The sequence below is a fragment of the Palaemon carinicauda genome, chromosome 13, assembly GCF_036898095.1.
Source record: "Palaemon carinicauda isolate YSFRI2023 chromosome 13, ASM3689809v2, whole genome shotgun sequence".
In the NCBI taxonomy this organism is placed as follows: Eukaryota; Metazoa; Arthropoda; class Malacostraca; order Decapoda; family Palaemonidae; genus Palaemon; species Palaemon carinicauda.
Genome location: NC_090737.1, coordinates 121183798 through 121197021, shown reverse-complemented (window position 1 = coordinate 121197021; position 13224 = coordinate 121183798). Strand labels below are relative to the sequence as shown.

Here is a 13224-nt window from a genome sequence, read left to right as displayed (position 1 = left end):
CATATTTCTATAACAACATAAACAAAGAATCGAAAACTTTAGCGTCTCTCGTTGCCATAGTAACGATATGAAACGTATCTAATGTTGACGGAAACACCAAAGTTGGATTACCTCTTTGAAATGAAAATGCATCATAGTCAGCAAACACAACAAAATTTTAAGTGTGGAAGTACATCAGATAATTAACGAAAAAGTTTCTGTCAATTGTACTATCGTGTGTATTTGGAGATCGAACATTCAGTACTAGAAGAGAAAAAAAATATGGATTAATATGACGATGACAAGCCATGATTACAAAAACCTTTGCTAAGAAAAAACGGTAATCAGTTACGAAAATAAATAATTAATCCCAATTTAATGACAATGGAAAAATCTAATAATATATTGTAATAAAACCTGAGAAGGATAATTGAGAATGATCTAAAAATGACGCCTTCGCTCATAAATTTCTTCTTTGGGTGGCTCTGTAATTACGAGTCAAACATTGACCGTGTTTTTTGTTTACCGTTTGAAAAGCTGAGCAATGACAGTCAGTTTTCTGTGTTATCGTTTGTGGAAATATAATTAAGTGTACGACAGTACGATGCAGCCAAAATAGTGGTATACAAGGTAAGAACTGGTGTTAATTGTTTATTTATTAAGGAACCAAATTCTTTATTTGTTTTATATATGTCCTATTGACATTTATAGATACGACTGTTTAGGTATTTTTATTTACACAATCTAAGTATCTTCGCCACTTTTTTTCCCTAAACGCTGTTTTCGTGGAAAGGTAATTACGATTTTGAATTTTGTTTTTCAAAGTTAGCTAAGGTAAGGAGTGGCAAGCGGGGTAATGGCCCACTCGGTAAATAAGAACACATTGATTCAGGTTACGTAGGGGGTGTTACCTTAGGTTAGTACATATTCCCTTAATCTTCTTGCAACTCGAACACACTGCCGACCTCGGGTTGTATGTATAATAGCGGCCACCTATATGTATGATTCGGCTAACTTAGAATACGGCAGCGGAAGGGGGGTTGCAGGGGGACGTTATCCCCCTCCCCCGTTAGGTAAGTAGGTAAGGACACGGCTTGTAGGTTAGGTTAGGAGGGAAAATTTACTTTAGTTGATGTCTATTCTTAATCCAAACGAGAGGAACTGGCCGCTGATATACAAAGGCTCCCCCACCTCTAGCTTATAGTAAACAAGGGTAATATGTAGCAGGTTGGGTACAAAGCATAAATTTTTTGTCCACCACAATACTGGCCCACTCGGCTGACCAGCCACGCCGGAGCAAAAAACAGTAAGTGAATAATCAGCGTTAGTTCATTAACCAACATACTCGTAGATACAATAAAATATGGGTGACGATGGACACGGATATAAGAAATTCTAGTTTTCTATGCGAGCAACAGGCCAGGTGACCCAACAGTCTACACAAATACCTAAATTTCTTTAATAGTTAAGTTAGGTTACGGTAGAGTAGGGTGGATTACTGTAGGTCGGTTGGGTTAGGTTAAAACACTTTTGCATATTCTATGAACTGTAACCCAACTTTCTAGATATGTTATGGAAATAGAATTGTCTAACGAGTAGTAATATTGTATATATTTACAGTACCATCTATTTGCATAACTATCCTATTCAATCTTTAATCCTACATAGGCTATGTAAAGTTAAATTAACTCGGGCTATGCAATTGGATGTCCCCAGCTTGATTTTACAAGTTATAGCATAGGTGTGCATGGAAATAATATTATTAGATGGAAATCCTTAAAGTTTTTAATGCTTAGCTGCTAATTTTCAATTTATAGCCTATTGGTAGCTATTCCAGGTCAATAGAAGTTTACATATTACCTGTTAACAAATTTGACATTACGTTATCTTATCACTAATCAAATTTACATTAATGAAAAATGAGTAGGACACAGCTTTGTGGGTTAGGTTAGGTTAGGTTAAGAAATGAAGTTTAGGAGTTAAGGATTAAATATTTTACCATAAAATTATAATTGAAAAGCATTTTCACTAATGGTATTTGATGTATTTGGTTTGGCTTTCATTCTTGGCTAAAATATTTAAATTATACCACCTACATCTAACCATTTCGGGAATCTCAATTTAGAATTTGAGTGTATCAAATTAAGCTAATTTGATATACTGTATAGATATACAGGAATAGGGTTAACCAGTTGCCAGTCAAAAAAAAAAAAAAAAAAAAATAACTTCTGAATCTTATGACATTATTTAGGCAAATCAGCCAAGAATCAATATCCAATTCATTAAGCTTATTATTATTTAGTTTTTATACAGGCTCTTTAAGGAAAATTGTATTGAAAATAATACTGTATATATGTTAAGATAAAAGGTGGAATGCAATTTCATATCTAGAACTGCCTTTATATTAATTACCTAAGCTTAATACATAAATAAAAGGAAATTTATAAGGTACGATTTAATGTATTTTAGTAAATTCTAGAATTTAAAGAGATTGTATAAGAATCACTAAGAGCATCCATCACGAAACTTAGAAGACATTATGACTAGACACCTCAAGAACAAAAACTTTCTAACCTTCGTATCCCTTTAACAAAATATTCTTGAATACATGTGGCATTTTCATAATGAAACTCACTATTTTGATAAAAGGCTACAGAGATAAACTAGCCTTCATGCAATTAATTACTTGTGTTGGTCATGACGGTCTAAAATTAAATTTGCGATTGCGTAAATTAAATACTGTACTTGCCAACAGGCTTCACAAATGGGGCATCAAATGGAGAAAATAACTACAGCAAAACAAAGGTTGGTTTCATGTTGTAATGATGATCAAATTCAATTTTTGTAGTAACAGCAGAAACATTTTCTTATCTAAAACTTTTTAAGCAAGGAAGCCACAAAATGTGATCCCTTAAAATTATTTATATGTATTTTTTCTTATTAGTTTCATGTAGTTGGTGTGTAAATATGAAGTAGGTAGTCTTATTTGAAATTGGTTATGAAGTTGAAAGTATTACTGTATGAAAACACTTCCATAACTGTACTTGTACAGTTCATGGTAAGGATGTAAAGTACTATCATTACAACACAGGTTAATTAGGTAAGGTAACAATCTTAAGTGGACGCTGTATCGGCAGGTTGACTCGTACCATTACAACTCACCGTACACATAGCCTCTATATACATTACCACTGTAAAGTACAGTATTTTGTATACAGTAATGTTCAGCAGTTATCATAACAATAACACTAATACACAATGAATACACTAACACAATAAAAATTAAAAGTAAAAGTATGTGTATAACACCATTGATCGTTTACGTACGAAATTCTGCGCAGTAAGTCTGAGCAGTCGACTGTTTGGCGCATGGGGTAGCATAGCCTAATACACGTATCACACTTTATACTAAAATCAGTATAAATACACTGTTTATGTACAGGTTTTGTACATAACTTTTTTACATTACAATGAGATTCTGCACAAAAAGGACTGAAGCAGGGAAGATGCACATATGAGGAGAGACGATGCGAGAGTGTGGCCGGGTCGGTGAGAGATGGGGTGTTGTACTGTGCGGAGAAGGAAAAATCACAAAGCAGGCCAGGTGCAAAGGAATGTGGTTGGTTTATAATTGTCTGGCCAAGAGAGTACTTATTGCGATACTGTGAATGAGTGAATTTTTATTTAATAGGTTATACGGTTCTCTGTATCACGAATGACAATCTGTGAAGGTTGAAACCGTGAATATCGAGGGCTGATTGTAATGAATATTGGCAAAGTTCAAACTCCTTTCACTGGCTAGTGCTTTTTGTGGCAAAAGTCCTTTAATTCGGCTAGCCAACCCAAAGGCCATTTACACCTACATGAATATAAACCATCTTTCTTTAATAGAAATATGCTTCCAGTAAAGCTGGATAAGGCTTTTAAAACTTAACGAGGTGACGGTAGTTACCTGGAGGGGTGGTGGATAAGCCTGCCCACCTAACTGGCCACCAAGCTCCTACTTTGCTTACAGTTGCCAGATAGTATAGATGTGCTTCCGGCGACCTCTTCTGGCTGTTTTAATATTTTGCTTTTGTTTTTTTTTTTACGATAATTGTGTTAGCAGATCATTGTGTGAAAAATATTTAGAAGGATGGAAGGATTTGCAATTTTTCTGATAACTGTAGCCGTTTGACAGTTTTCTGTGTAACCTGCCGACATCCACATTCTTGTTTCTATTATACAGCATTGCTGTTTGCTTTTTTATTCCCTTGCTTGTTTAGCTATGTGATAATGATGACAACATACTGCTAAGGTGGTTGGAAATCCTTAGACATTGATATGCACATCGAAATAATGTTTTGCTGCTGCTGATTGTGAAGGGGAAGGATACTGCCCTTTTTACTTTTGATGTCTTATTTGATATCAGAAAGGAACTAAGGAAGTATTACCTAGTTGTGCTGTTTCTTCACAGAATTCCTGTGGTCTCTTCCCAAGTAAAATTGTCATTATCAGCTTGTACAAACATACAGAAGGGGAGCTTCAAGTTCTTCCTCCTCTGCTTCATCTTTATCAGATGGTCTTTGATGCTACATTTTGGAGAAGAACGTGTAGAAGGCGTCATAAAAAACCGACCATTTGATAGGAGATGCATATGTGTGACACCTACTGTTTCTATCCCTAGTAGAGACAGTGCTGTATGAGGAACTTTCCTTCTTGGAAAAGTTCTGAGTGTCCCTTAGCAGGAAGAAACCTCAGCATCTTCAACTCTAGGGAGGAATCTGGGTACTTGGTAGTGTTGTTCACACGCATTTTACCCAAGTTTGGTCTCAAACCAGGAGGAGTTAGTGCTAAGAGCTGTCCCATAGCGATAGCGAGAAGAAACTGGTACTAACAACTCAAGCTCAAGCTGAACGCACACACACTGTCAGGTGGGATTGAAGTACTCCGACCTTTCTTTTCTCCTTCCAGGGCCTTCTTTCTCTCTCACTATTTTGGGAGAGAAATGGGAGGTAGATGCTGAGAGTTGTCTCTTAACTATAAAAACTCTAACAAAATAAGAAGAGAAATAAGATAGAATAATGTGCCCGAGTGTACCCTCAAGCAAGAGAACTCTACCAAGACAGTGAAAGACCATGGTACAGAGGCTATGGCACTGTCAAAGACCAGAGAACAATGGTTTGATTTTGGAGTGTCCTCAGAAGAGCTGCTTACCATAGCTAAAGTCTCTTCTACCCTTACCAAGAGGAAAGTAGCTTCTGAACAATTACATTGCAGTAGTTAACTCCTTGAGCAAGGAAGAATTGTTTGGTAATCTCAGTGTTGTCAGGTGTATGAGGACAGAGGAGAATATGTAAAGAATAGGCCAGACTACGGTGTATGTGTAGGTAAAAGGAAAATGAACCGTAACCAGAGAGGAGCCAATGTAGTACTGTCTGACCAGTCAAAGGACCCAATAACTCTCTAGTGGTAGTATCTCAATGGGTGGTTGGTGCCCTGGCAAAGTTACTACCTTTATCAGAGTTCCAGAGATCTTCTAGATAGACAAAAAGCCAGCAGTAGGATTGTATAGGAGGATACATCCAATGAATGAGACATTCCCATCTCCCTTTCCTTAAGCATCAAGCCTACTGAGACCAGTCAATGACCATACCATATTATAAACGCCTTTTGTCCGATCAGCTACATTAAGCCAAGACAGCCTACACTTCAGGGACCAGAACATTCCAATCACAGGACAACTGTCACCTGCTGCCTTTCAGTGCTCTACGCTGACATGGTGTGATTTTCCAAAGCGCAGAGATCCTTCCATGAATTGAGACCTTCCTTCGCTACAAGACCAGTCTACGTCACGAGTGTCACCAGCACCCTGAAAACGGACAATGACTTGGGACCTTTCTGTTTGTCCTCGTGTTTGAATCGAAGCAGATAACTTAACTCTAAATGCTTTTATGATTATCAAGAGACCACATAACATACATGCTATCATTGCCTTCAGGTAAGTTTCAGCATTTCATGCTTTTTATGGAACTGGGCACACACAGATGACAGTCATGAAGGGTGCAGGGCGCTGCCCTTTTCCACTTTTCTAGATGATTGACAGAGTAAAGGCCATATCAAAGGAAATTTTTTGCTAAAATTAAGGACTGTTTTAAAGTGTAAACCTTTAAACTCTTGTACAGTATAGATATTAATTCTTGCATGCAGACTTGTTGAGCAGGCTAGATCTCAAACTGTAAAGCAGAGTTTTGATTCAGTTGGCCTCATGAATTTCCTTCATTACACGGTAGGCTTAGGAGACATATTGCAACTTTACAATATATGTAATGAATGCACTAGCAACTTTGCAATCTAGCAAAGGCATAATATAATACTGTACTATAGTTCCTGAACATTTGTGAATTTGATTATACATGAGAGATACCCTTGAATTCCTGTGAATAATAAATTTGGGTAATTTAGGGATCCACAATTAAATACAAATGAATACATAACAGCATTCACAACAAAAATACAGGACAGTCTTGGCTGAAAATGCATGAACTATTATCACACAAGGTCTTTAAATAGCACTTGTCATAAATCGCAAGATTGGCATTTGGAAAAAATATGGTTTAGGCCTAGGCCTATATGTGTAAATAGTAGCATCACATGAAAAAGTGCTGTACTAAGCATGAAGCTTTAGCAGGGGCAATTGAAGGAAACTAGTCTATGTGGGGTCTCAGATTTAACTTGTCATTGCCTCTAATATGTTATTTTTATTAGTAAAATAAATTTTTGAATATACTTACCCGATAATCATGTAGCTGTCAACTCCGTTGCCCGACAGAATTCTATGGAGGGATACGCCAGCTATCACAATACTAGAAGGGGGTGTACTTACCAGCGCCACCTGTGGCCAGGTACTATAGTACTTCTTGTTGACACCACCTCAATTTTTCCTCGGTCCACTGGTTCTCTATGGGGAGGAAGGGAGGGTCGATTAAATCATGATTATCGGGTAAGTATATTCAAAAATTTATTTTACTAATAAAAATAACATTTTTCAATATTAAACTTACCCGATAATCATGTAGCTGATTCACACCCAGGGGGGTGGGTGAAAACCAGTGTACAAGATTAAAGGATAGCTAAGTATCCCACATTTCATATAACAGTTATCTCAAATAACAATGAAATAATAAGTACCTGGTAAGGAAGTCGAATTGAACCGTTACTCTGCCTCTTTTTTAAGTTCGTCTTCCTTACTGAGCGCAGCGTTCCTCTTGGAGGCTGAATCAACTCAAAGGTGCTAAAGTATATAGGGCTGCAACCCCTACTAAAGGACCTCTACATAACCTCTAACCCAGGCGCTTCTCAAGAATGAATTGACCACCCGCCAAATCAAAAGGATGCGGAAGGCTTCTTAGCCTACCGTAACAACCATAAAAACAACAATAAAAGCATTCAAGAGAAAGGTTAAAAAAGGTTATGGGATTAAGGGAATGTAGTGGCTGAGCCCTCACCTACTACTGCACTCGCTGCTACGAATGGTCCCAGGGTGTAGCAGTTCTCGTAAAGAGACTGGACATCTTTAAGATAAAATGATGCAAACACTGACTTGCTCCTCCAATAGGTTGCATCCATTATGCTCTGCAGAGAACGGTTTTTATTAAAGGCCATCGAAGTAGCTACGGCTCTTACTTCGTGGGTCCTTACCTTCAGAAATGCAAGGTCTTCCTCCTTTAAGTGAGAATGGGCTTCTCTAATCAGAAGCCTTATATAATACGAAACCCCGTTCTTGGACATGGGCCTCGAAGGTTTCTTGATGGCACACCATAAGGCTTCTGACTGTCCTCGAATAGGTTTAGACCTATTAAGATAATACTTGAGAGCTCTGACAGGGCAAAGAACTCTCTCTAGTTCGTTACCTACCATGTTGGAGAGGCTAGGTATTTCAAACGATCTAGGCCAAGGACGTGAAGGAAGTTCGTTCTTTGCTAGGAATCCGAGCTGAAAAGAACATGTTGCAGATTCGGTCGTGAAACCAATGTTCTTGCTGAAGGCATGAACCTCACTGACTCTCTTAGCTGTTGCAAGGCAGACGAGAAAAAGAGTCTTGAGGGTAAGGTCCTTGAAGGAAGCTGACTGGAGAGGTTCGAACCTAGGTGACATAAGGAACCTTAAGACTACGTCTAGGTTCCAGCCTGGAGTGGATAGACGACGCTCTTTAGACGTCTCAAAAGACTTAAGGATGTCTTGAAGGTCCTTGTTGGAAGAAAGGTCCAAACCTCTGTGGCGGAGAACTGAAGCCAACATACTCCTATACCCTTTAATCGTAGGGGCTGAAAGGGATCTCTCATTCCTAAGATGTAAAAGGAAGTCAGCTATTTGGGTCACAGAGGTATTGGTAGAGGATACTGAATTGGCTCTACACCAGCTCCGGAAGACTTCCCACTTAGATTGGTAGACTCTACGAGTGGAAACCCTTCTTGCTCTGGCAATCGCACTGGCTGCCTCCTTCGAAAAGCCTCTAGCTCTAGCGAATCTTTCGACAGTCTGAAGGCAGTCAGCCGAAGAGCGTGGAGGTTTGGGTGCAACCTGTCTACGTGAGGTTGACGTAGAAGGTCCACTCTTAGAGGTAGAGTCCTGGGGATGTCGACTAGCCATTGAAGTACCTCTGTGAACCATTCTCTTGCAGGCCAAAGGGGAGCAACCAGCGTCAGCCGTGTCCCTTCGTGCGAGATGAATTTCTGCAGAACTTTGTTTATTATCTTGAACGGTGGGAATGCGTAAAGGTCGAGATGGGACCAGTTCAGTAGAAAAGCATCCACATGAACTGCTGCAGGGTCTGGAACTGGGGAACAGTACAGCGGAAGTCTCTTGGTTATGGAGGTGGCAAACAGATCTATGGTAGGTTGACCCCACAAGGTCCAAACTCTGTTGCACACACTCTTGTGGAGGGTCCATTCCGTGGGAATGACCTGATTCCTTCTGCTTAGGCGATCTGCTGAGACGTTCATATTGCCCTGAATGAACCTCGTGACTAAAGTGAGGTTTTGACTTCTTGACCAAATGAGGAGGTCCCTTGCGATCTCGTATAGGCTCCTCGAATGGGTCCCTCCTTGCTTGGAGATGTAAGCCAAGGCTGTGGTGTTGTCTGAGTTCACCTCCACCACTTTGCCTAGCAGGAGGGACTTGAAGTTCAGCAGGGCTAAATGAACTGCTAGTAGCTCCTTGCAGTTGATGTGGAGCGTTCCCTGTTCCTCGTTCCACGTTCCCGAGCATTCCCGTCCGTTCAAGGTTGCACCCCAGCCCGAGTCCGATGCATCTGAGAAGAGATGAAGATTGGGGGTCTGAATAGCCAACGATAGGCCCTCCCTGAGAAGGAGATTGTGCTTCCACCACAAGAGAGTGGTCTTCATCTCTTTGGTGACTGGGATAGAGACTGCTTCGAGAGTCAAACCCTTGTCCCAATGAGCTGCAAGATGGAATTGAAGAGGGCGGAGGTGGAGTCTCCCTAGCTCGACGAACAGGGCCAGTGATGAAAGGGTCCCTGTGAGACTCATCCACTGTCTCACCGAGCAACTGCTCCTCTTCAGCATGCTCATGATGCACTCTAGGGCTTGGCTTATCCTGGGGGCCGATGGAAAAGCCCGAAAATCCTGACTCCGAATCTCCATTCCCAGGTACACAATGGAATGGGAGGGAATGAGCTGAGACTTTTCTGTGTTGACTAACAGACCCAGTTCTCTGATTAAGTCCAAAGTCCAGTTGAGACTCTCCAGACAGCGACGACTCGTGGAGGCTCTCAACAGCCAGTCGTCTAAGTAGAGGGAGGCTCTGATGTCCGATAAGTGGAGGAATTTTGCTATATTCCTCATCAGATGCGTGAACACCATAGGAGCTGTGCTTAGGCCAAAACACAGGGCTTGGAATTGGTAGACAACCTTTCCAAAAACGAATCTCAGGAAAGGTTGGGAGTCTGGATGAATAGGAACGTGAAAGTAGGCATCTTTCAAGTCCAACGAGACCATCCAGTCCTCCTGCCTGACCGCTGCTAGGACCGACTTCGTCGTCTCCATCGTGAACGTCTGCTTGGTGACATACGCATTGAGCGCGCTGACGTCCAGCACCGGTCTCCAACCTCCTGTCTTCTTGGCCACCAGAAAGAGACGGTTGTAGAAGCCCGGGGATTGATGGTCCCGGACTATAACCACTGCCTTCTTCTGCACAAGTAGCGACACCTCCTGGTGCAACGCTAGCCTCTTGTCCTCTTCTTTGTAGTTGGGAGAGAGGTTGATGGGAGATGTGGTCAGAGGGGGTTTGAGGCAGAATGGAATCCTGTAACCCTCCCTCAGCCAACTGACAGACTGGGCGTCTGCACCTCTCTTTTCCCAGGCTTGCCAGAAGCTCTTGAGTCTGGCTCCTACTGCTGTCTGGAGATGCGGAGAGTCAGTTTTTTCCTTTAGAGGCCTTGGAGCCTTTCCTAGACTTGCTCCTGGAAGAGTCTGGACGGGAGCTTCCTCGGCTGGGGGCTCTACCACGAAAGGGCGGAATGAACTTCGTAGCAGGAGTATCAGCCACTGGGGAGCGATAAGTCCTGGGGACAGAGGTAGCAACCTTAGACTTACGAGCCGATGAGGCTACAAGATCATGTGTGTCCTTTTGTATCAGGGCAGCAGACAAGTCCTTAACCAGCTCTTCGGGGAAGAGGAACTTCGAGAGCGGAGCGAAAAGGAGTTGTGACCTTTGACAAGGTGTAATGCTGGAGGAAAGGAAGGTACAAAGCTGTTCCCTTTTCTTAAGAACCCCTGATACAAACATCGACGCAAGCTCGCCAGATCCATCTCTAATGGCCTTATCCATGCAGGACATTAATAGCATGGCAGAATCCTTGTCCGCAGGGGAGGTCTTCTTGCTGAGGGCCCCCAGGCACCAGTCTAGAAAGTTGAACATCTCAAATGCTCTAAAAACACCCTTCAGGAAGTGATCAAGGTCTGAGAAGGTCCAGCAAACCTTAGAGCGCCTCATTGCAGTTCTACGAGGCGAGTCTACCAGACTTGAGAAGTCAGCCTGGGCAGAGGCAGGTACTCCCAAGCCTGGTTCCCCTCCTGTGGCATACCAAACGCTCGCTTTAGAAGTGAGCTTAGTCGGAGGAAACATGAAAGAAGTCTTGCCAAGGTGTTGCTTAGTCTGCAGCCACTCCCCTAAGATCCTTAACGCTCTCTTAGAGGACCTTGCTAGGACTAGCTTAGTATAGGTCGACTTAGCTGGCTGCATGCCCAGCGAAAACTCAGATGGTGGAGAGCGGGGAATAGCAGAGACAAAGTGGTCTGGGTATACCTCCCTAAGCAGAGCCAAGACCTTACGAAAGTCAATAGACTGTGGAGAAGGCTTGGATTCATCCACGTCTGATGAGGGATCCAGGTGTGCCGCTTCATCATCAGACGCCTCATCACCAGAGTGTAGCGAAGAGATCGGACAGGTATGCTGAACAGCAGAGTCAGAACGAGCAGGAACAACAATATTAGTGGTTTCCTCTTCAAGAATCTGTTGAGGGAAAACCTGAGGCTCAGACTGCAAAGGCTGAACAAAAGAAGAAGCAGAAGGTAGGCGCATGGGTGGAGGAGGCTGACTCCTGGCATGAGTGGCTGAACTCAAGGGTTGCGCTTGCTGAGTGGTTGGCGGAAGCGGAGTAGCAAGTTCCTGTTCCTGCGGTGTGAGCGGAGCGCGATGAGGTAGAGGCTGCGCAGAACGTAGTAAATGTCTCGCAAGCTGAGGCTCCTGAGGCGCAAGGCTAAGGTGTTGTGGTGCTTGCCTTGTGGAGGGTTGAGCTCGCTGCAGCGAGAGCTGAGGAGACTGACTCATGGACGGGAGAGGTTGTTGTACCTCAACCGAGTGTTGCATCACTGGTGGAGCAGCAAGTGGAAGCGGAGGAAGAGAGGTATAAGCCTCCTGATCCCATAGCTGAGGTTGCCTTAAGGAAGGCGGAGGCTGTACACCACTGGGAACAGTAAACTCAGACCGTGGCTCAACATCGTACGCCTGGCAGGCGGTACTGCGGTCAGGCGGAGCGAGCGCAGGCGGAGCGAGTGCAGGCGGAGGCGGAGGCGCAACCTTCTCAGCCCGACACTCACTCATCAAGACCGAAAGCTGTGCTTGCATTGACTGCAGTAGAGACAACTTGGGGTCGGCAGACACTAAGGTCTGCTGAGGCAAAGCCTGAACAGACGAGATCTGTTGCGGCAGAACCTTACTCCTCTTGGGCGGAGTACAGTCGACTGATGACTGCGGCGAGTCCGAGCTGAGCCAATGACTGCAGCCCGGTTGAGCACTCGCGGACTGGACTCTGCGTTTGAGTGGTCTAGAGACCTGAGTCCAGCGTTTCTTCCCTGACAATAGATCAGCGGACGAGTAAAAGACGGGCTCAATCGTCTGCAGGTGGGAGTGACGGTCTCTGGAAGACACGCCCGCAACCACCGAGGATACTTCTGTGCGCCGATCAAGGCCTGCCGAACCCTTTTGCCCTTCGACATTGCTTCTCCCCTGGGCTTGGGAGCTTGCAAGAGGTCCCGGACTGGGAGAACGACTGACACGCACAGAAGTATCCTCACGCACCACACTGACACTGACACTAGCACTTGGCACTGCACTGACACTAGCACTCGTCACAGCACTGGCACTAATTCCACCCACTGCACTCTTGACCTTAAGTTCCTTGACTTCGGCCATAAGAGACTTATGATCACTTACCACTGACTCTACTTTATCGCCTAAGGCCTGAATAGCACGCAACACAACAGACATATCAGGCTGAGGGCAAATAGTAGGTTCGGGGGTAGCCACTACAGGGGTAGGAAAAGGTAGGGGATCATGAGGTGAGGAAAAAAGTGAAGAGTGAGAAGAACTCCTCCTAACTCTACCTTTCTCTAACTTAGTTGAATATTTCAAAAGACGGACAAAATCAAGTTCCGAAAGTCCGGCGCATTCCTCACATCGATTTTCTAACTGACAGGGCCTATCCCTACAGTCAGAACAAGCGGTGTGAGGATCTACCGAGGCCTTCGGAATACGCCTATAGCAAGACCTACATCGCCTATGGGTGGGGGCTTGCGAAATGTCAGACATCTTGAATCCAAAGAGTTAGCCAAGTGGGGTTCCAAAATCAAGCAAAAGATCGTTAACCGTTAATCAGGACTATATAAAAGCTATCTAAGCTAATATAAGAAGGTTTCCAGTAAAGCGACAGCCGAAATCTGAGAGAATACTTCACCAAAAGCC

The 13224-nt window shown here is 43.2% G+C and overlaps 1 protein-coding gene across 2 annotated transcripts in view; it reads left to right on the top strand.

The window, feature by feature from the left end:
• Positions 1-489: 489 nt before the first annotated feature.
• LOC137652386 (trichoplein keratin filament-binding protein-like) overlaps positions 490-13224 on the top strand; it is a 91721-nt gene continuing 78986 nt past the window's right edge. For both annotated transcript variants that reach the window (XM_068385769.1, XM_068385771.1), the window contains exon 1: positions 490-609. The gene's annotated coding sequence lies outside the window, so the exon portion shown is untranslated. The remainder of the gene's footprint in view (positions 610-13224) is intronic.